Here is a 25193-nt window from a genome sequence, read left to right as displayed (position 1 = left end):
GTGAAACAGTTGCATAGTCACCTAGCAATGTAGTGTACAGCGACCTGCAGGGCATGTATGTAGATTCAAACCTAGATCCTGATTGCCAATCATTCTCACATGCTTCCTTCCGCTTCGTCTAATGAGGGCATAACTAGAAATTCTACAAGACAAGTAAAGAATAAGTCATGTCTTTAATTAGTACTTTTATTGTGACCCAGTGACTGCAGTCAGTGACAGGTTACCATCTCGACAGGTGGCGGCAGTGATGAACTGTCCCAGCAGCTGCGCCAGCTGTCTCACCAGCTGCGCTGCTGCCCTGTCACGTTCAGCGCGTGTTCCCTGTTCAGCGTGGACGGCAGACTGCTGACGGGCTATGTGGCTGCCGTCGTCACGTACGCCATCATTCTGCTGCAGTTCAGCATTCAGCCGGCTGCAGACGATTTGCTGGCCCCATCTGCTTGCACTTGTGCTGGCGAGACATGAAACAGTAACGTTACAGCTCTCAATGAAGTGTTCCAACTGCCTTTCACATACTCAGGATCTCTGTCCCACAATTTGCTGTAGTAACAAACTTCTACTTGTTAAACCACCAAAAAACAAATGTTTCAGATGTGGCACTGTACACAAAAATTGTTGTTTAAATTGATCAAAGTTTCTTTTCTGTACCGTCATCAGTCGTCTGATGGTTGGATGCGGCGTGCACAAATTTCTCTAGTGTGCACATCCTCCTTATCTCACAAGGAGACCACACCACATCTGATTTTTGTATTTTTGTATCTTTATGGCATCCAAATTCACAAATCAAGTATCAGTCAGCAGAAGAGCTTCGAAGAAACTCTCAAAAATTCTCATTGCAATCAGTGTTGAAGTTTCCTTAGCATTGTATAAAACATTCTCAGACTTCTTGTCGCGCCAGTTCCGGGTAAAACCTAGAGATTCCGACGATTACCTCCATCGTCTTCGTCTGAAGCAACTGACAGTGAAAATTGCTGCTGTGATGGCATTACACAGCCGGTAGACGGCTTCTGAATGGTCGGTAACTATGTAAAGCTGTCGCAGATGGTGTCTAAGTCTGCGCTAGTTGCGCCATCACTGCCAGTTTAGCGTAAATATTGCGACGAATTTCTCTGGCTCTTGCCTTCTTCAAGCACTCGCTTCCATGCACTGCTAAGATTACATCCGCTTTCATAACTGAAAGTTTTGTGATACCTTATGATCCCTACAGCCTCTTTAATTACAGAGCCCAAGTGTGTAGGAAACTGGAACAAAAAGCATAAAAAGAAGAATGTGTGAGAAATCCTTCAACCGTGACAGCGGATATAATCTTAGTGGTGCACGGAAGCGAGCTCTCGATGGATTAGAAGACCCAGAGTTATTGGTCGCAATATTCGCGCTAAGGCGACAGTGGTGGCGGGATTAGCGGCAAACGTTGACACCATCTGCGACAGGTTTATGCAATTATCGACCTGTCATAAGCCGTCTACGTGCTATTCTGTATAAGGCCACCACAGAAGCTGTTTTGACAGTCAGTTGCTCCAGACAGAAACGATAGAGGTAATCGGCGAAAGTTGGAGATTTTATCCCAAACTGATGCGGCAAGAAGTCCTTCAATGTTTTGTGGGACAGTACGGTTGCGAAAGGCTTCGTTCTCTTTCCTGAGTATATTTAATTCTCTGAATTTATTGCGATTTTTCACGAGGTATGTCTTTTCTGTGGCAGAATGCTCGTTAACTATGTTTGCAACTTAAAAATTTAAATCATAGTGCTTGTTCTACAAGCATTTCTATGAAGCGTAATATACATGAAGGTGTAAAAAAATAATCGTAGTGTTCTTTACTTTAAACCGTATTTAATTCTCTTATAAAAGATCAGTAGTTAAAAATTTATATTTGCAATAAAATCTGGAAGTTGTTATGCAATATGTAATTAGAAATATGATGGTGTGCATTTTAATAAAAATTATAGTTAGAAATATATATGTACCATACTTCTGTGAATTTTTTATTCGAATGACGTACGTAGCGAAATGAACGAGAAAAAACAAAAAACAAAAAAATCTGAAGGAATAAACATTGTTGACAGTCCACAACTGCCGTAACTATTACGAAATTTATTCGCTGATTGCGATTTCTTTGGTGACAACTACAGCAGATCTAAGTGTACTAACTATTCGTGACTCGGGAAAAGTTGTGTTGGACCAGGACTAGAAGCCGGATTACCTGCTTCTAATGACCAGTCACATTAGCCATCTCTTTTTTTGTTTTTTATTTTATTTGGTGCAGTGATTTTATTCCTAAATTGAATATATGTCTGTTCATGATACTTACAGTGTCTTTGAACATGGCTGCTCTTCAGCAAGTATGCTTTCAAGAGCTTCAGTGGATTACGAATACCAACAAGGCAGTTGCAAAATACAGGCTTATTAAACCTTGACCATGGTTTCAATAGTTTTAAAACTGTCTTCTTCAGAAGGTATTCCACCTGTTAACAATATTAGAACACATAAGGTATCATTAAAACGAAATTAAAAATTACAGGAAACGCTTACAAATAATTTTAGTGAAATATAATCATGTAGAATCACATTATCTATTTCCAGTGTGGGAGTCTTAGACTGTGCCTAGTACATGTGCATGTTATCCACTTAATCACCATTTAAAATAGATCATTTGAATGTAGTAGCCCTCTACTGTAGAGATTTGTGTTAAAACTTTTTAAAATATCATAATCCAACAACGTATAGTGTGTCACTTGAGAGATACATATGTATATTGCATTAAATAGAAAACATGGTATCGGATCCTACAGAGTTACCATCTGTAGGATCCGATTCCACGTTTTATACTTAGTGTCATATATATATATATATATATATATATATATATATATATATATATATATATATATATGGTGTTCACAGGAGATGAACTTTGGCTTCAGACCTGAACACGAGTGATGACATTGAGTTTTGTTTCACCTAGTTTTCAGAATAAATCTTGTAAGTTGCAATTAATTCCATCTTTCCATTTGGTAGTTTGTACATGAGACACAACATACATCACACTTGTTTGCAGCTGTTTCAAACTGCATCGCACTAATGTTGCTCAATAACCGCTTTGCCTTGGGTGTTTACAGAGATTAAAATAACCTTGCATCGGTCGAAGTCTTCAATGAACTTGGTCATCTCTCTTTGGTAACAGCCACAGAATAAGAATACCTATGGAGTTAACGTTGAATAACGCGCATATCGCCAACGTTAAACGAAAACAGTCACGAGACGTTGATATGACGCTGCTATTTACTTTTTTCTTTAATATTACAAAAGAGTACACTTGGTTTTCACATATTTATTTATTAGTAACAGCAGTGGTGATGTATTGGTACTGCTGCAAAACAATTCTAAATGCGTCAAAACAAGGAAAGTTACTTTGCATAGGCAAGCAGGCCAAATTGCACTGAGGAGACAGAAGTCATGGTACAGCGATTTGCACGTATACGGATGACGGTAGCATCGCGTCAACAAGCTACAGAAGGGCAGTGCATTGATGACGCTGTAATTTGTACGCAGATGATTCATGAGAAAATGTTTCCGACGTGCTTATGGCCAGACGACGAGAAGTAACAGACTTTGAACGCGGAACAGTACTTGGAGCTGGACGCATGGCCCATTCTACTTCGGAGATCATTAGGGAATTCAATATAGCGAGATTCACAGTGTGAAGTATGTGCCGAGATTACCATGTTTCAGATATTTCCTCTCATCACTGACAACGCATTGGTCGACGACCATCACGTAATGTTCGAGAGCTGTGGCATTTGTGTAGAGTTGTCAGTTCTAGTACCTTCCGCTGCGGAAGTCGAACACGCGCCAGAACAAATGGACGTGGTCAACCCATAGAGGGCTCCGCCTCCACGGCGGCTATTCTGCGCAGTGGCTCTCGCGCAGCGAGGGCACCACCAGTAAGCCACGTGCAGACAGCGGCCAATAGCCGCTCCCTCCGGTTTCGTATATAGGGACCCGCTCTGCCCTAGTCCAGCCCAAGCCACCCCCACCAGTTCACCTTCTCCAATATGCTGATGACACCGCCTTCCTGGCTCTCTATCCTACCCTTCAACGGTCTCAACGTACCCTCCAAACCCACCTTAACCAGTTCACCACTTGGTGTAATCAGTGGCTCCTCCGTCTCAACCCCTCCAAAACCCAGGCAATCATCATAGGCCGTACCACTCGCTCCTTTCGCCTCCAAGATTTCTACCTCACCCTTTATGGTCGTCCTATCCAACTCACCCCCACCCTGAAATACCTTGGCCTCACCCTTGACCGACACCTCACCTGGACCCCTCATCTCCTGACCATCCAGCAGAAAGCCCATTCCCGCCTCCGCCTGCTGAAACTCCTGTCCAGCCGGACATGGGGATTGCATCCTTCTACCATCCTCCACACCTACAAATCCCTCATCCGTCCTATCCTCTGTTATGCCAGCGTCGCCTGGATCTCCGCCCCCACCCGCTTTTACAAGGCTCTCCAAATCCTTGAACGCCATGCGCTCCGCCTTGCCTTCCGTATCCGCCTTCCTTCCCCCACACGGCTCCTGTATGAACTGATCCCCTTCCCCCACCTCCTCTTGTTCCTCCAACATCTCCGCATCCTTTACATTGTTCGCAGGGTTGATCCCCCCCACCCTCTGGTTTCCTCCTTCCTCTCCACCCCCCGCCCGTTGCCGCGCCTCTATCGCTGTATCCCTCCCTCTCTCCACCTCCACACCCTCCATCTCCTTCATCAGGGCAATTTCCAACGCCTTCCCCTCCCAGATGACGAACTTCGCCGTGACATATACCCTTCCTTCCAACTATAACCCGGCCTTGTTCCCCCCCCCCCTCCCCAGGGCCCCCTTCTCCTCTTTCTTCCTTCTCCCAGAGCGGATTTTCCTCCATCCCCCCCCTCCCCTGAGACCCTGCCCCCCATACTTGCCTCTCTCCTTCCCACGTCCCTCCCTACCTGGCCCTCTTCCGAGCGCCCCCCATTCCCCTCCCCCATCTCTTCCCCTCCCTCCCTTCTTCAGGTCTCCCTCATCTCCTTGAACCTGGCAGATCCTCTGTATTGCTCATCATCAGTGTGCCACGTCAGTGTTGTGTTTCGTGCTGTTTCCCGTGTGCGTCAAGAGGTGTGATTTTAATTGTGTACTGCCTTGAGGTTCGCCGTCAGTGTTACGCTGTGTGCTATGCCATCCGTCAACACCTTTATGCTCCAGTCATACTGTGCCTTGTGTTCTTTTAATCGTCGCAGTGTGTGGCTTTTTGTGTGTGCTACTTTTAAACAGTTTTTTATCTCCATTTTACAGTCACCCCGTTTTTTTTTTTTTTTGTATATTGCCTTCCATGATGTTCTCCCTTTTTATATCTATGTTCGCCTTCTTCTCTCCTTTGCTGTTTTTAAATGTCTTCTCTTGTTTTGTTCTATGTCTTTCGGCTGAAGAGCAGCGCATATGCTGCTGCCAGCCCGCCCCGATGGGGAATTGAAATACAATAAAGAAAAAAAAAAAAAAAAAAAAAAAAAAAAAAAAAAAAAAAAAAAAAAAAAACCTAGTCCAGTCAGCCTGGTACTCGCTCTGGACTGCGTTTCTATCGTGGAGGTACTGCGTTCTGGTCGTTGCTCGTTGTTGACGTTTGCCCGGCTCTGGTTCCGAGTGGATTTACTGTGTGTGTTGTGGTTTCCACAAGCCTCCGTTGTTTATCACTTCCTAGTTGTGTCGGTCATAGTCGGTCGTGGTCGGTTGTTGTCAGTTGTCGTTGGCCTGTTGTCCCACTCGTCCTTGTGTTTACCCGGTGGTGCGTGCTCCACCGCCGGCGGCTTCCCCGCCTGGCGGCTCCGATCCGCAGCCCAAGGCGTTCCCGTAGTTGGTTTTGGTTACTACATCAATGCTAAAAGACAAGCAACACTGCGTGAAATAACTGCAAAAATCATCTCTCACGAACAGGTAGTATATCTATATCCAATACAGCTGACGTCAAAAAATTCACAATCAGTGAATAAATACCGTAAGTTCTTTTTTTTAACTTCACGTATTTTATTATTCTTGGAAATGTTTCAACTACAGTCAAAGAATTCACAATCAGTGAATAAATTCCATAAGTGATTATTTTCCATCTTTTCTTCTGATTTTCTCAAGAATTTTGTAGCGCTGCGCCGAACTACGACTACTTTGGTTGACTGGTATTTGAATTTTGAACTTCACGTACCACAAATATAAAACAACATTTGCACCTAGCATCTCAATTATTTGTGGAATATTTTACAACCTTTTCCATGTATCTGGCAGTTACAAGCTGCTGCACACTGCTACATTGACGTGTTGATATTTTTATAGCGAAGTCTTAACTGTTGGCAGCAGCTGTACATGATAAAAAGATTGAACATTGACAAATGTATAAGTGAGGTTTCCACTGTGTAAAAATACTTCTGCTACAACTAAGAGACAGTAAAAATTAGTGTACACAGTTGTAGCCAGTGGGTCTGGAAGAGTTAAACTATCATCCCTCCAACTCATATGGAGTAAGATAAACTTTTTTGAAGGTGGTATTCAGTTTGAAACAATTTATGTGTACCAAAGTGTTAATGGACTATTTGTTCATGATACAAGTTAATGTAAGTAAATTATGTAGCAGTTTACAGCTCTGAGGCATAATCATACAAAGCAGTAAGGGTTATTACAATAACAGGATGTAGTGTTTTAAGAAAAAGTAAAAGAAATGTTGCAGTATACGGTATATATACAAAGAGATGCTAAGGTAAAATTCAATAAATTTCACTGTAAATTTATAAGGATATTTGAAAGTATTTTTCCAAAAAACCTCCGAGAAAGTCCATTAGAAAAAAAGTAAACCAAGGATTAAAATGTTTTGTAAGAGGGAAAGAGATGTTTGCATAAATGCCACAAGTCAAGATCCGACATTACTTCCATACTACAAAATTACTCTAATATTTAAGGAAATTTATTAAAATGTCCAGAAACATGTATACTCTGATAGAAATTAAAAATGTAAGTAGGGAGATAAAAACTATATGGGTATTGTAAAAGGGAGGCAGGACAACCTGTCGTTCTGCACGATACCACAACGACCAAACTAAATGACAAATTTGCAATTATAATTCACAACTTGCAAGTACTTGTAACAATCGCATTCTAAACATATCAGAATCATAAAATTAAACAGTTTATTTGAAAAGGCAATAGTGTATATTAACAACATCATTCCACAAAAGTTTAACTACCAATACACTTCACTGAAGATAACGGAGTTACAAAAATTCTGAAAACCTAAAACTGATATGGTGTTACAATTTGAAACAGAATTTTCAAAGTTATTCTAGCTTAATAAATAATGTACTTAGTAATATATGTAATGCATCATTGGCACAAGGAATTTTTCCAGACATATTAAAATAAGCTATTGTTAATCCTCTATATAATAACGGTGAGAAGATTTGTATGATGTGATAGAAGAAGACACAGGAGTCGATTTAGAAGAGGTGGGGGTCCAGTATTAGAATCAGGATTTACAAGAGCTTTCGAGGACTTAAGATCAAATAAGACAGAAGGAATAGATAACATTCCATCAGAATTTCCAAAATCATTGGTGGAAGTGGCAACAAAACGACTATTCACGTTGGTGTGTAGAATGTATGAGTGTGACGACATACACCCTGACTTTCGGAAAAATATCATCTACATAATTCCGAGGTCGGCAAGACCTGACAAGTGCGAGAATCATCACATAGCTTAACAGCTCATGCATCCAAGTTGCTGATAGGAATAATGTACTAAAGAATGGAAAAGTTAATTGAGAATCTGTTAGATGACGATCAATTTGGCTTTAGGAAAGGTAAAGGCACCACAGAAGCAATTATGACGTTGAGGTTGATAATGAAAGCAAGACTAAAGAAAAATCAAGACAAGGATTTGTCGACCTGGAAAAAGAGTCCGACAATTTGAAATGGTGCAAGATAATAGGACTTCTGAGAAAAATAGGGGTAAGCTATAAAGAGAGACTAGTAATATACAATACGTACAAGAGCCAAGAGGGAATAATAAGAGTGAACGACAAAGAATGCAGAGCTCGTTTTAAAAAGGGGGTAAGACAGGAATATAGTCTTTCGCCCTTATTGTTCGATCTATACAGCGAAGAAGCAATGATGGAAATAAAAGAAAGGTTCCGGAGAGGAAATAAAATTCTAGGTGAAAGGATATCAATGATAAAATATGCTGATGACACTGCTATTTTGAGTAAAAGTGAAGAAGAATTATATGATCTGTTGAATAGAATGAACAGTCTAAAGAGTACAGAATACGGATTGAGACTACATCGAAGAAAGACAAAAGTAGTATGAAGTAGCAGGAATGAGAACAGCGAGAAACGTCAGGACTGATGGTTACGCAGTAGTTGAAATTAAGGAATTCCGCTACTTCGGCAACAAAATGACCAATGTCGGACGGAGCAAGGAGGACATCAAAAGCAGACTAGCACTACCAAAATGAGCCAACAGAAGTCTACTAGTATTAAACGTAGGCCTTAGTTTGGGTAAGAAATTTCTGAGAATGTATGCCTGGAGCACGGCATTGTATGGTAGTGAAACATGGACTGTGGGAAAACCGGAACAGAAGACAATCGGAGCATTTGAGACGTGGAGCTGCAGACGAATATTGAAAATCAAATGTAATGATAAGGTAAGGAATGAGGAGGTTCTGCGCCGAATCAGAGAGGAAAGGAATACTTGGAAATACTGACAAGAAGAGGGGACAGGATAATAGGACGTTGTTAAGACATCAGGGAATGACGTCCATGGTACTAGAGGGAGCTGTAGAGAGCAAAAACTGTAGTGGAAGACAGAGATTTATTTATTATTTATTTTTAATTTATTTATTTGTCGAGTAAAGACCTGCTGCCTGTTATTATGTAGCAGGTCGTACATTGTGTGATTTTATATATTTTATCACACAAATTCAGTTTTATTACTAGTACATTTTTTGGTTGAAAACTTTGTGAAAGCACAAATTTTTAAAAATACGTAGCAGAATATATACATAATATACTCAATTCTGTTTAAACTTGTTGCTAACTTAGCTAACGATAATAAATAAGATACATAATAGGTTTTGGATATATTTTAAATTTATTAAAAGTGTATTTAATGGAAGAAACAAGAGATGACAATTGGACTTAGATATGATGCGACAATTCTTCCCTTTATACCTTCTGCGTGCATTGTTACATATATTACATTTGTTGTCTTGACAGTGGTGATACTTAATTTAATGTGTTGATTACTTGGGTCATATTGTGTTTCCAAACTTAAGGTAACAGTGAAAATTGGAAGTAAATTTAGAATGTCATAGTCAGCTACATCATGTGCGAGGGCTCGGTAAAACTTCGAGCCAGTCGCGCCTGATGCAGCGAAAAAAAGAGGAAATGCCATATCTTCAGATTGTATCAGATGCTATGAAACCGTATTACAAACAGCTACATAGAGAGTGACACTTTCAGATTGATTCGATTTAGTGTTGTAGAACCTTTGTATCAGTTCTCCACTTGTTTAATTTTGTCGCGTCTTCCCCTCTTCAGCCAGTATGCAGCTCCTCTGTGGCGAATTGTAATGTCTATAGGGACACCTCCCAGTACCACGCTCAGTGCCTCAATCGAGGTCGTGCCGAAAGCCCCGGAAATGCTGAGTAGAACACTCTCCTGGCCTCGCCTCTCAATGGTTTCATGCGTACCAAAGCATAATCGATGTGCCCAAGCACTAGCTGCAAAACAATTTATTGACTCAAAGAGTGCTGTGAAACATGTCCTCATTGTCTGAGGGGGTAGTCTGTATCTTATAGTGCTCAGTCTTGTAAGTTTGTGCTTAAGTTTAATTGCTTTTTTGTCAGTCTGGCATGTTCGTTAAAGCGTAAATGTTCTTCAATATAAATGCCAAGGTGTCTTGTCACAGCTTTCCTTTTTATAGATATGTTGATGATCTTTATAACTCGATTTATTTTCACCGTACTTCTTAGAAGTGGGTAAACAGTTTTGTTTGTTGCTACTGTGAGGTTGTTGTTCGTGTACCATTCACCGATGAACGCGAGGAGCCGCGTTGCTTTCCCCCCTAATTGGGAGCTGTAGTTTGCAGATACCATGAGCAGAAGGTCATCAGCGTACGTAATCATCCCGTTGTCTTCTAGTGTATTCAGTAGAGGTTTTGTGGCTATGTCCCAGAAAATTAGTCCGTATGTGAATCCTTGCGGACGACCCTTTGTTATGCTCTTTATAACTTTTCGGCTGCCAGTCTTCCATTCCACTATCCTGTTTTTACAATAATCTCTAAGGTTGCTGTATAGAGCAAGTGGAACTATTATCTCTCTCTGTCTTGCAAACAGCGCCGGCCACCAAAGGTTGTCGAAAGCACCAGCTACTTCAATTAGGATTGCTACTGGGTATTTGTCATGTATTGTCTGTAGCATTTCTATGGCCCTATTTAATGCGTCGTCGATTGATTTATGTGGTCGAAAACCAAACTGATGTGGACTAAGGCCGAAGAGATGCAAGTGAGACTGAAGTCTGTGGCACAGCAATCTCAGCTATACTTTTGCCACAATGTTAATGAGGAATACTGGTCCGTTTGTCTTATCATCAGTCGGGTGTTTGTCCTCCACTTCCTTAATTATAACTGCATTTGCTGTCTTCCACATATTCGGTATTCGTCCTTCACGTAAATCATCATTCAGTAACTCTGTCAGGTATGGTACGATAAGTGGAGAAACTTGTCTGAAGGTTTCGGGGTGGATGCCGTCAGCGCCCGGAGCATTTTTGTTCTTTATCTTGGATAACGCCAGTGCAGCTTCCTCACGAGCAAATGGGATGGTGATACCTTCGTTTCCGTATCGTCATAAAGTAGTCTACGAAGATCGGTGTGCAGTTGATTGTCCTGAGTGTGGTCATCGTCAGGGAGTAGTTTGTTGAGGAGATACTGTGCTGTGCACCTCCAGCCTCTTGTGGCAGTACCATCTAGTTTCTTCAGTGTTGATAGTACTGTAAGAGTATTTATACGTTCAGTTTGCAGTTTAAACCGCTCCCCCCAGATGATGTTCTGTGAGTTTGTCCTAACATGTGTGTCCGAGTGGTCCTTAATGGCCTTGTGTCATTTTCAAGGTTAAGATCTTCATTTCTTCATTCACTTAATATACGTTTACTGAGGGGGATAGGAAATTTATTAACTGCTTAGTGAGAGAAAAAGAATTTAATATGTTTGAAAATCAGTTACGCCCATAATCTGAGGATGATTCTCGATGGAATCGTTAGTCGCAGCACACAAATGGAATTGACGTTAGCGAGAGAGGTACGAACGGGTTATTTTCTAGAGTCATACTTCATGATTAGAGTTATTTTTACGATCTATAAAAAAATACATGTGTCGCTTTAGATCGGTATGCGGGAGATAGAGGGCTTATGTGTTGAGCTGACCTGGAGAAAATTACTATACCTTTTAGGTTTCAACCGTGAAATCGGAAAGTTGAAGACTGCAAGCTATCGGAAAGGGTGAGAATTATATCCGCTTAATTTTTAAGTACTGCGCAAGCGGTTATATTGTTACAGTCCAAGTCAGGGAGCAATTAATAAGTTTTCAGTTACCTCCCTTTAAACCCTCGAAGAGTAACTGAGCTCCTTCGCCTTCTTACAGTAAAAGGTTCCATAGACACTAATAATTTTGTACACTGATTTCTTCACTTGATGGTTATTATCAAATCAAACTCTGTCCAACGCTAAAAAGTAAAGATACGAGAATCTGACAAAACATGATCAACCTTAACGTATCTACCGTTCTTGTACAGAGATCATAGTATTCCATGTGGTGCTGAAATTATTTATCGTAACTGATCAACGAGGGATAAACTAAATATCCTCATTTGTATCGGGCATATTTCAGTACACTGGTACGCCTTATCGAAGAGAACTGACTATTTACTGGTGACTGCAGCGTGATTGTATTGTTTCTCAGGTAGACACTGACGTCATAACCATTCAATAGAGCTATATCCGAAGATCATCTCACAAATTTCTTCCAACATCGAATGCTGTATACATCCGACTGCTGTATATTATGGGGTGAGGTCTATATTTTAATCGATATTTACGGCAAAAATCACTTGAAATTTTTAATTTTAGATTATGTAATATTTTACAGTTATTTAAGCGTTGTTTAAATGTTTCCTGTTTATTTAATTGCACTAAATAAAGCCTGTAGCATTTACTTTATATCACACAAAGTCACATACTTTTGTGTGTTTTTTTTTTAAACAGTACACATAAATGGACTGTTAGAGAACCGAATTTTACGTTCTGAAAAATTATGCCATCTCTGTAGCAAGCAAATTTCCACAAACAAATTGAATGGTTTAAATTTGTACATAAAATTTCCACTTGATGCGTACAAAAATATAATCTGCAAAATTGACATTTATTGCTGGGGTATATATTTCTCTTATTACCACTCTGAACACATTTGATTTTACCTAACAGTTTAATTATTTTATTGGAGAAACAGATAAACCCCCATCACAGGTGCCCTCAAGTTCTTCCTCTGAATGATGCTCTTGTTCGACGGCAGGACTGTAACCACTGGCTGTCATAAAACCATCGTATTTTTCTTCTATTTGTTGATCTATGTCACTTACACCTGAATCCATACTGGTTAACAATTTCATCAGACATTGGAAAGTTAAACCTTTCACATTGAAGCAAACACATTTTGTACTACACTTTGCTGTGATGAAGAAAACAGGTGCAGAGTTCACGATGTGCACTGTAGGATATCCTAACACTTGGCAGTAACACGTGCCAACAACAAACAAAGATGTGACAATGCAACCGTCAGCAAAACATAGTAGGGTTGGCAAATTAAGGAAGATGGGTGGGAGGAGTATAGAAGCATTCCGCCACAACTGATCTTGGAGAGGCAGTTCGAACATTCTCCCGCTGTTTGAGATACCACACATCGTGAGGTATGGGTTAAAGTCAGTTAGCGCTACCTGGTATTTTAAAGTGGGTGGTTATAATTAAAGAGCTGCAACTGACGGATATCGTGCATATGCTGTAATTATCGTATGACAGCAAAACTTGGTGGACATTCTAATGCACTAAAGAGGAACCGAATTACGCTGGAAAAAAATTAGTTCCAGTTTCGGCCACCAAGTGCTAATTTGGTGCTGTGAATAAAAGAAAGACATATAGAAATGTTTCGAATGTAATGGATTAGGAACAGGACATGGGCAGAAATGTTCAAACAATTGAGAAAGGAATAGTGACGATTTTATTATTAACTGCCTCATATTCAGTTTGTTCAAGATGAGCAACGGAGATGCTGATGAGATACGGGCATCATTAAAGTGACGTGATCAGTGAAATCTGATAATGTGTTCCTGTATAGTGGCTTTCAAATCAAATAGAGACTGAAAGTGTCCCTGGTAAATGTGTTGTTTTAGATATCCCCAGAGCCAAATGTCACAAGATTGAAGTCACGTGATCTTGCAGGCCATGCATCTGGAAAACCTCTGGAGACAGCACATTTTTGGAACGTTGCATATAAGCAGATCTTTCACTGGGCGAGCAACATGAGACAGTGCCCCATCTTGCACAAAAACAGTGGCTTCATAAGCTTCGTTCTTGCAAAGCAGGAATCACATACTCTACAAGGTGGTGTCGATAACATGCAGATGCCACGATTCATCTGACAGGTCCTCTAGGTGTATTGCCTTCAAAGAAAAACCTACCAAGAATAAATCCACATCCCGCAGTCCCATATGAAGAGTGCAGTGGCAACATGTGTTTTAACAGAACCCCAAATTCGGCAGTTCTATGTTTTCGCTGCAACCTGTAATGTAAAATGTACCTCGTACTGCCACAAAATATAGCCTGGCTACATGTCATTTACTTTATCGTGTCAGAGAGCGAAGAGCAAATTCAGAACGTTGCTGCAGATCATGTGGCTTCAGTTTCTATAGTCTGGATCTTGTATTCATGCCAGTGAAAAATAGACAGCAAAATTGGATGGACAATTCTCGTGACCCTTCATGAGCACTAGCACTACCCGAGGTACATGCTGCATGGTCAGTTACAGCAACAGCAACAGCAACCTCGCCAACAACTTCCACCGGCAAAGAACGCCTTCCTCTTTCAGGTGCCACACCAAGCTCACCCATGTTTTCGAATTTCATTATCATCGTCTTCAAACCATTTAATGACATCAGGCCTATCCTCAGACCACTCAGTCAGCGATACTCTATCAATGCAGCACTGTATTGCTGCCTGAGCTGTGGCCGGCTGGCGTTGATGCCGTTTGTTCTTTGGAATTTTGTCACAATCGAGTGGCGTCTTATTTCTCCCTCGGTTACTACCATAATGAGCTGCTGACTTGCCTCTGTCAGTGGCAACAGCAGCGCTTATCGACACTAGTACTTCTGTACCATCTTTGGTGTGGCCGCTATATTTCCGTGTGGTGGTGGTGGTGTTCGGCTGAGACAAAGCAGCGAGGAAGTCCCCCGCGGCGCGTGATCAGGTCGGGATCGCTGGCGGCGTGCATGCACGGTCGGATTGTGAGGCGCTAACTGCGACAGCTACAAAGTTCGTTGCCCACCGAACCTGGACACTGAAGTTGCGTGAACAGTTAACCTGTTATGGAACATCAACTGCTGTTACATCTCTTCTTTCATTGCCAGTTGTTGCTTCCTGTGCCGTTCCAGCTAGCAGCAACGTATGGTGTGTTGGAGTGGGCGAAATTTTGCAGCCGTCTTCCTGTATTGTCTTTAACTATTACGTTGGTTGTTACTTATCAGTGAAGTGCACCAGCGTTATTTTCTGCCTTGTGGCCGTTAACGCCCCAGTTACCTGCCCTGGTCGTTAGCGTAGTTTTCCGGCAATGTGTTTTTCCTCGCCGTGTACTTCGGCAGCGTTTTAGTTCATTTTTTTTCGTAGAGGGGTTATTGTGCCTTGGCTGTTTTTAGACGCCAATTTTGAAGACGTAGTGCTGCTAGTATCTTCCGTTGTCGTGCCGTTGGTATGATGGAAGGGAACTGATTAGGTTGTTGGTCGGTCCTTCAGCTGTCCCTGTGTCGGGTTGTCATCCGATTATTTAACCTTACTCTTGGCTGCCTGTCTCACCTCACCTTATGTTAGAGCTACCTCCTCAGGCCGACCCTTGGAACACGTCTGAGCGCCACTGTTCTGTTGGTTTCAGATTGTGGTTTTCATTTTAGTCTGAAGTCGTGTGCGAGGCCTCCAGCCGACTATTAATTTAGTTTGTTTTAATGTTGAAATAAGGCTTTCAGCAAACTTAAATTAAAATTTGAAGATAGATTTGTTTAAAAACTAAATTTTGAAAGTTTGTTCTGTCTGAAATTCTTGTTATCCAGGCCTTAAACCCTGAGTTGTTTAATGTCCAGTGTGTGGCCTTCAGCCAAGCTTTTACGTGAAATATTTTAATATAAGGCCTTCAGCCGTCTTAAATTAAAACTTGAAGATTCATTTGTTTAAAACGAATCATTTTAAAAATTTGCTCTAGCTGAGATTCTTGTTATCCAGGCCCTAAGCCCTAAGTTGTTCGATGTCTTGTGTGTAGCCTTGATCCGAGTATTTACGTGATATATTATTTTAAGTAAGGCCTTCAGACTTGTGTACTCTTCAAAGCAATTTTTTATAACTGGTGTTCAGGCCTTCAACCGTTCTTCTTTTTGGTGTGGTTTTGGGCCTTTAACCCAGGAGGTATCTCAAGTTTTCTTAACTAGGCGTTCAGCCACATTGTTTTATTTTGATCCTTTTAAGGCAATATGTAATTAAGTGGTTCTTAGGAAAATAAAAATTTGTGTGTTTTGTGCAACTGACAGTAACTAATTACAGCCCCCTCCACAACCATAACCTGATCCACTCTATCCTGCGAAACCAGATTTCACTACCGTTTACATAAAACAGTTTCACGGAAGTCGCACAATCAAAGAAACAACGTACATGTCAGATTTACACCAGGTGGCCAAAATTGTAACTAATATTTTTGCAGCATAAATGGGTTCCAGGTAAACTCATTAGCATATCTAGCAAGTTCCGCTGCCATACGATAATTACAGCCGATACAGAACCTCCGTCATTAGCTATATGTTAATCGTAACCACCTGGCATTACGAAAGGATGCACGCAGGTCTCTGTTTGCAGTCTAAGTGTCAGCGTTAGCTTGGGACCACTACCCAAAGCAGTCAGTAGTTGTTGCATATGATGATGGCTTGTTACTTTTAGTGCACGTCAACAGCCGAGATATGCTAGAAAATTAATGTGGCAAACTACTTGAAATCTTCTATTAGTGGTACTCGTAGGTGCAGCTCAAGATAGTTGCACAATAATCGACATATATTTTACTGAAAAAGATACTTTTTAGAGATACTTTGATCAGTGACACCTGGATGAACAGTGTACTCTCTAAGGTCACATAGAAATTGCAGTAAGGAAAGGGGAATTCTATGACAAATGAATCTTTTTTTTCAATTAAACACTACAGAGTAGCCCACCACCTGGATTACCAAGTTGGGTCGTGTGCTACTTAAAACAAGTAACAAGCCAAACAGCATATGGGTCACTTAGCCATAATGGCTGCTCACAAGTTGTGTTAGTTTGACAAGCAGCCATGCCATTGTCTGCCGCCGCCACGAGGAGGCGGACCTGTTTCTGGTTATTCTGTTGTGGCTGTTTCTCTGTGTGTTTTTATTCTATTTAATGAAGTAAGTGATGCTTGAATTCCAGATAATTAATGGAAACAATATAAATATGTTGAATCATAGAAATAACGGTAGAAAATGAAATTGGAAAAATATTTAGAACTAACTTAAGCTAGATTTACTTGTGTATAACTTTAAATGCAAAAAATTGTTCACAGAGCTATAAGTTGTACATACCCAAAAATTTCTCTATATGGAATTCTAATGAAGGATATCGTTACAATATCAAGATCAACAATGATTAGAAACATATTTATCAAAATACAAATGTCGTGTTATAAAATTTTAGATAAAGATACGAGTAATTAAAAACAGCAAATGGTTAAAAATACTACAATTTGGAACAAGTAATGGAGATTCCATGTGAGTAATATAACTTTAGTGCTATAAATGTACTGGAAAGGAAATTGACAAAATGTATAAAATGTCAGACATCACGTTGAGATATAGGATGCAAAATTTCAAAATATAATTTTAATTAATTAAACTAATTAAGACTAAATACATATGTTTCATATATTTTTAAATAGGTTTGTATGTTACGTTTATATGGATGTATACAGAATGATTACACATAAATGATAGTTTATAAAAATGGTACACATAGTACACACGTAGCAAGTGAAGTTACAAGGTTGTGAGCCGAGAGAGGGAAACATGTATATAAATTTGTGTGTCTCGATCAGTCTTAGGATCTTATTAACCGTGTCATAATGAATGTAGCCCTTCTGCAACGTTTGTATCAGAATTTCGTTTCAATCTGTTCCTGTGTCCGTGCCTGTGTGGGAAATTGTGTCTTGCCATGAGTTGCGTTGTGGTTTTGTATTTATCTGTGTTCTAGTCCTGGCAGTAGGATATTGATTTTTATGTATTTCAAGCAGTGTTCTTGACACTGCATCAACTAAACTATTAAGAGTATTCCATTTATCGGGACCACGGTGAATTGTGCAGATATCGTCGTCTCTCATAGCAGATCTTGCGTGGTCTAGTAAATTACAGCTTAGTACAATATGTTCAGGTGTTCCTCGATTGCCACATGTACATATCACGGTTTGCCTTGGCCCCGTACGGAATAGATACGCCATGACAAGGATCCACATGTTTTAGTCTTAGCTCTCTGACATATTTGGAGAGAAGGAGAAGACACGACGCCGTTTATGTGATGTCTCCCATTCTCTTTGTCACGTGTCTATTTTCCATTTGTGTAAGTGTTGTTTGGTTTGCATTTTTCTCTTGTTATTTAATCATTGTTTCTAGTTCACCTTGCTTCAACCAATATGAGGCAGCTCTATAACGAATAGTGAGGTCTATTGGACATGTTCATAAGACTACGTACAGGGCCTCCACTGGAGTTGTGCTAAAGGCTCCGGATATCCTAAGTAGTATTATTCTTTGTCCTCTCCTGGCTATTGTTTTGATGGTCGCTAATGAAAGACGATGTGCCCAGGCACTAGAAGCGAAGCATGCAATGGATTCAAATAACGCTGTATGATAAGTCCGCATCTGATAGTCTGAACTGTATTGAATTTAATCTCGCAAGTTTATGCTTGATTTTAGCGGTATTGTCTACAGTCAGTTTTGTGTGTTCATTGAAGAAGACCCGTCAATCTAAATAAAGTCCTAAGTATCTTGAAACCTGCTTCCTTTGTATCTTTATGCTATTCAGTTTTGTGGTTGATTTCTCAATAATATGTCCTAAGGCAACAAGTGAACTGTTTTCCTGCTATTTTCAATTTTTTATGATTACACCAGTAACTGATCGTCTGCAATGTTTGTGTACATTTGTTGTCTAGTTACAGTCTGGACCGTGCAGAAACTACAACCAAAAGGTCGTCCGCATAGGCGACGACACCTTCTGTACGAGTGTCCCTATCCAAAATGACCAAACGGGGCTCAATTGCTACATCCCACACAATCGGCCCGCAGATCTATTCCTGTGGGCAACCCTTGGCTATTCTCTTAACCACCTTCTGTGTCCCTGCATTCCATTCTACAATTCGTTCTCTGCAGTAGTCCATAAAGCTGGAATACAGGGCAGTAGGCAATCGAATTTCCCTTAGCCTAGCAAACAGTGACGGCCTCCAAAGATTATTGAAGGCTCTGACAATACCAGTAAGTACAGAGACTGCATATTTCTCTATCGTGTTGCCCACTATTTTTAAGGCGCAGTTTATGGCGTCATCTATTGATTTATGTTCTCTAAATCCATATTGGTGGGGTATTAGGTCGAAAAGGCGCCCATGCGCCTGTAATCCGTCACATAGGAGCCTCTGCTTCACCTTGGCAAGTGTGTTCCGGAGACAGACAGGTCTAACTTTTTGGGTCTGTCGGATCCCTGTCTTCAGATGTTATAATAACAATTGCGTTTGCCGTTTTCCAGAGTGTAGGGACTCTTCCTTGTACATTCAGATATGGGGTGATCAATGTACTGGCATTCTTCGATGTTTCTGTGTATATCCCATCGGGGCATGGGGCCTTTGTATTCTTAAGTTTATCTACTGCCAAAGCTACTTCTTCCTGCGAGAAGGCGTAACGTCTTTCGGATCTTCGGTCTTGGCTAACGCACAGCGGTAGAGCAACGAGACTTATTTCTTATGTATCGGTATCTACGCTACAAACAGAACATTGATGAACTAAATTCGCGACTTGTGCGAGATATTTACTTCACCAAATGTCGTAATTAAATCGTTTATAACTGATGGTTTATCGATTGCTATATAAATATTAAAGATAAGTTCAAATCAGTCCAGCGACACCAAATTCCCTATAGACTGGTTGTACTCTCAAATCTATAATCAGTCGTAACAGTGTTATTAATTCCTAACGTCAAGGAGTTTCTATATAAGCGCCGAGCGCTTCAGTGAAATAATATCGCACCACGTTATCTCTATAAATAATATTGTAAAACTTGGATGATAAATGCGTGAATTGACACGATATGCTGGTTTATTACACAATATTAGTCACTTCCTAACGGAGCCGTGAGGAAGAAGCTTTCCCAGGTGTTGGGGGGAATTATAAATTATATACTTCGTAACTATCGCCAAGTTCCACAGTTCATTAGTTATTACGAATGAAGTTGTCTATCTGTGTTCACTTCCTAAATAGTGTTAACTTCAGGTTATCTAATCAAAAGTCACTTCTGTCTAATATATGCAAGTCCTCTATCTGAATTCTAAATAACGTAATATTTGAAGTCGAAGTATCGTTTCACTGCGTCATAGCAGATCGCAATAATCAATTCTGAAAAAACAATTAATTGCGCCTAGATATACGAGCATTCAAAAGTGTGACCTGCTTCGGCTAACGCTCGTAACGCAGTGACAATGGATTGAATTATCCTTAGCCATTACTCACGAATCTCAAAGAGTACTCACACGGAGTATTCTTTGGGAACGTTGGTTCTACTTTGCGAATTTTAATTATAATGATTTTGCGATTACTATTATTTTGAATTTTGAGTTTGATTTTACTGGAATCCTATTTTTCTTTCATATGTTAATCAATTTCTAAGTACAAGATTCCTGATTCAGTTACTGGTTAATATCCAAATAATAGTGTTAACTGGAAATTTGTTTGCTTGTTCATTTTTCATGGAATTTGGAACTTGTTTTGTGAAAATTTCTGGGAATTTTGGAGCTAATTTTTAATTTTCATTTCTCGTCCGAGGACGTGGCATTACGAAGGGGAGGGTGGCACCCTCATTTAAGTATACGTTTTTCATTTCGTCACATAGGCCACTGTGATGTCGTTCGTCCTCTGTATGTGAGTCATCTGGCAGGAGCTTGTTTAGGAGAACATTTCCGACCACTTGTCATGGTTCCGTCTGTCCGTTTTAACGTTGATAGTACCATCGAGGTTTCAACGCGATCAGTTATTATTAAATGGTTGTCCCCACAAGTCTTTTCGTAAATTCGTTTTAACGAAGCCGGTCCAATGTTTTTGTGTGGTTTTGCAGAGTTCAGTTTTGTTCTTCAGTTTTGCGTCCCAATATTGATCTAGTCTGAGCTGTCGTTCTTGCACTGATATAGCGCTCTGATAGTACTTCCTCTTGTCCTACGAGTCTTTTCGTAATCTTATCAGCGCTAATGATGGAAGCAGAAAGAAAGAATTAAAATTTGTGCCACTGGCGGGACTCGAACCGTCTTCTTGCTTACAAAGCAAAAATGCTAATCATTACAGTAGCGCAGCACTATGGTCAAAATCGCTGCACGAATTACCCAAGTCGAGTGCCCTTCGCATCACAAACTTCAATTCATGTCTTCGACTTATTTTCCCCCTAAATTGTCACTCTTGTCAGAGCTCTCTGGCTTTGGAGTAGCACCCCAGCGTTGGACATAATGTGAAAGTCCTTATTGATCTTATAATTAAAGTTTTCCCTGAGAAATTTAAGTCTCATCATTATCGCAGATAAAGATGAGACTTAAATGTCTCAGGGAAAACTTTAATTATAAGATAATCTTGTCAGTTCAGCTGCCCAAGGTCGTTGACGCCTCCGCCTAGCACTGGCCAGTGGGATGGCAGCCGTTTGTGCAAGAATTTTGTTAAGACTTGTGTTGTGAAATCTACACTGCCCTGGCTAGCGTTCAATGCCGATTCTTCTATTACATTTATTAATTTACTCCAGTGTGCCCTGCCAAAAACTTACTGCTGTTGTTCTGTGTGAGTATTATGTATGTTTGTATAATTGCCTGTATGAATGATGATGGCATTGTGATCGCTGTGTGTCACCCCGTCCATGACTTCCCACTTTCTACATGAAGATGCCAATAGCCCTTGAAGGCCGCCGACCGCGGGCCACGGCACCTCCGAGAACGGTGCTGCCCATGACCCATTGTGTCGCTACACAGTCTGTCGAAGAACAGCACTGCCGGCAGAGAGCACCTCCCCCATCCCGCCAGCCGCACCCTGGACGACCTCGAGGGATGTACTTTGCTGGAATATTTGGCGCTCAAGCTGTCACAGGGCTCGTTGGTCTAGGGGTATGTTTCCTGCTTAGGGTGCAGGAGGTCCCGGGTTCAAATCCCGGACGAGCCCTAGCGTTTTGTGCAAACTGGTCGCACGTCGGTGGCTGAGTCAGCGCAAAAAGCTGCCCGTCAATGTAAAGCTAATTTCATAAATTATGTTTGGTAAGGAGATAACATTTGCCGCAGAGAAATCAGTATTACCTTGGCCTCCAGCATGATCGCGAAAGGTTGGTGGTTGTCTTGCCCTGTTTAATGAAAATAGATTACAATCATTTATTACATCCTCTACTGTGTGTCCTTTAACATCTGTTTTATCGGCATCCCATACGGTTGACCGTGCATTTATATCTGTTAATATGAGCGGTCTTTACCCGTGTGAAAATCGTGCAATGTCTCGCATTTTGTCAGTAAAAGTTTCTATGTCGTATGAATATTGGGCATATATAGATGAAATTGTCCAAATGTCACGTCCACGTACGATCTTTGCTGTGACAATGTGTTCTGTTTATCACTGAGATAGCCTTGTTACAGTCAAATTTGGGTTCATTAGTACAATTGCTGGCTTAGCATTCTGAGTTCCCACGATTGTGGTGAATTGTATCGGTAGGCCAGTTATTTTACCACCTCGCGTATATGGTTCTTGTAGGCAGGCGATATCAGCGTGTATTTCGCCTAATAACCTGCTGAGTTCAATGCCCACAAGGGTACTTCCCATACAGTCTTTATTTGTTTAACATGACTAGCATTTTGTGTCCGTGTGATAAGTTCCGATTATGGTTGGGGTGTAAGGTCTCGCGATTTAAATTGCAATTCGTATTAGTGAACGTTATTCACTGTATAGTATTCTGTACGTTCAATTTGTCGTTCATAAAGCATTTTGTATCATTGGCCTTCGGCCCCCTATCCTTCGTCACAGACCTTGTTCCTGTACTTTCATGGTTTACACCCATTGACTATCTCCTATTTCCAGTCAAATCCCTTGTGCCCTGACTTCGCAAATCTTCCACACATCTGAGTTTTATCACATCGCTTAATAGGGTGTCCAAGTCCCAAACAGTTAAAACATTTCTGTATGGCTACAAAACGTTTAATATTTAATGCATCAAACCGAAGCAGTGCTTTCATTCAGCAGTAACTGCTGACGAATTTTTGGTGGTTCCTCAAGAACATTGTTTACTGTGCGTTTCCCTCTCAGCCCTGTTTTAAACTTGACTGAGACACCCTCACTAAATTCTTCCCTTGATATGTTCTCGCTGAGATTGATTTCATACAAGTCTTCAAGAAATTCTTCATCTGTTAAGGCCTCTGGTACTTGGTAGACAGCAAGCTGTGGCCTAAATTTCTAGACTCTAAACACCTAATATTCTGAAGTTGTGCTGCCTTTTCCATTATTTTTGTTTAGTGAGCTTGTGTTTCGGTCGCCAAAATTACAGTATTTGCCATCAATCTTATTGCCTTTATTTTGACTTTGGCCTGTCTCGGATTTATCGTCTTTCTTAACGTTTCCTGTATTGTTTTGGCATCTTTATTATTGTCTGATTTGAAGAAGAGGGTGCTGGTCTGTTTGTATTTCATTTGACTAATTTGTTGCTCCAACTTGCTTTTCAAATTCCTCACAGGGCACAGGCCCCAGCCGTCGCGAAAGACGCTGGAAAGAACTGATTTTTGCATCCCTGCTTCTCGTTCTCCGCTTTCAATTCTGCGATCTCTCTCTGTGAGCTCACAAGGCGTGCCTGCGCATCAGGGGTGCTCACTGCTGCTAATTCCCTACTTAGTCTAGTGTTTTCGACTCTAAGTTCTATTATTAATAGGGGACAAAGGAGGTTTCGTTTGTCCTTAAGTGCGAATAGACTGTACCATGAGTCTATGTAAACTGCGATTGTGTACTGTGCTGCCCATGCTTGGGAGCACAGTTTACGACTACTCAAACCCATCGTTGCAGTAAGCAAAGTAGAGCGAAGAATTATGCTACAATGTTGCGAAGCATTGAGCAGCAGATCTACAGACGTCCTAACTACATCAATAGGCGCATATCCCCTCGGCTGTTCTCTATTGGCCGGCCGGGGTGGCCGAGCGGTTCTAGGCGCGCTACAGTCTGGAACCGCGCGACCGCAATCTAGTGTGGGCTACCTACTATGTTTTTGGTACATCATCGGATGCAGACGATGTTACTATATACACTATTATTTTCTATTGACTATCTGTGTTATGGAAGAAACGAAGTGGTCGTTCCTATCCGTAAAAAGTTCATGTAATGTCTTAATGTTTAAATGAAGGTAACAGTAATAGAAGGAAATACACAAGGTACACGTCCGTGCTCACACTGTACGCTGTTACAGCGATGTCAGACCCTCATTCTTTCAATCGTCTTCCATTGAACCTATTACCAGGACTAGGTTTTCCACACACACTTCTGGCTTGAACTAGGATGAGGAGTCGCATGCCAACCGAGAAGTGCGGCATTTTTTCCTCACCCTGAATAAAGCTGAAACACTGTTAGCAAAAATCTCGAAACGTGTTTCACCGATTTACTTTAAATTTTTACAGGATACTCTAATAAACAACTGTACAAACTTCAGCTACATATTTTACAGCGAAACATTGTTACCAAAAATGTCGACAGTTTCCTGAGCAATTTGTTTCAAATATTTACATAATGTTTTAATAAATGTTTAAACAGACTTACATTAGATGCTTCAAATTTTTACACAGTACTATTAGGAACATTCAGACGGTCAAAGGCTATATATTTCTTAAATAACAAGGCATAGGGTTTTTGTTAAAAGCGACTGTGAGAAACAAAATGCTGCGCCGTGAAAACGTACAGTTTCGTTTTCCTCCTCACAATCAGTTTTAACTGTGATAGCAGGGCATTTAAACTGTTAAATAATTTTTCCCTCGCATATCTACTGTTCCTCCTTCTAAATAATTTATGGAGAGGTGAAGGAGGAAGAAATGGACAAAAAGTGGGGAAGGCGAGGACGGATCGAGAGAGGGGCAGAAGGAAGTTAGGACGCATATCAAATTCCGATACATATTTCGGAATTGCGAAGCAGTACTAGGTTGTCTGAGGTAATAAAAAATGATTTGTATACAAATCTAAAAGTCACTTCATGGGTATCGATAATTCTTATTGCGATGGTATGAATCCTACATAAAATTGAACGTCTAGTCAATGTACAGTTACATAAAGTATAATATGCACTAATAGTCATGTTGTAAATACGACGCATGGCTTGGTTGACGCCATACCAGTAGTACCACGAGAGATTCATAGGGAGTTGCTGCAATATAAGGCAGGCAGAGTCGAACTGACAGTAGGTTAGCACGTGCTGTGCGTCACCGTCGAGCAGGAACAGCATTTGTGTGTTTCATGTAATTTGAACTGCCAGTGGAAAGAAAAAACAAAATCGTTGCCTAAGTCGTTCTTTTCATCCGATATTAAATT

General features: G+C 40.7%; 1 long non-coding RNA gene and 1 other non-coding gene across 2 annotated transcripts in view; one reads left to right on the top strand and one right to left on the bottom strand.

The window, feature by feature from the left end:
* Positions 1–370: 370 nt before the first annotated feature.
* Positions 371–25193, bottom strand: part of LOC124777984 — a 200062-nt gene continuing 175239 nt past the window's right edge. The window contains exons 2-3 of the long non-coding RNA XR_007015817.1: positions 2310–2463; positions 371–451 (exon numbers count right to left, since the gene is read on the bottom strand). This is a non-coding gene — a long non-coding RNA (uncharacterized LOC124777984). The remainder of the gene's footprint in view (positions 452–2309; positions 2464–25193) is intronic.
* On the top strand, positions 21744–21815 carry Trnap-agg. Its single transcript has one exon. It is a non-coding gene; the product is annotated as a tRNA-Pro (tRNA).

The sequence above is a fragment of the Schistocerca piceifrons genome, chromosome 2 (genome assembly GCF_021461385.2).
Source record: "Schistocerca piceifrons isolate TAMUIC-IGC-003096 chromosome 2, iqSchPice1.1, whole genome shotgun sequence".
NCBI lineage: Eukaryota > Metazoa > Arthropoda > Insecta > Orthoptera > Acrididae > Schistocerca > Schistocerca piceifrons.
Note: the sequence above shows the minus strand (reverse complement) of the source record. Positions and strands in the feature narration are given on the sequence as shown.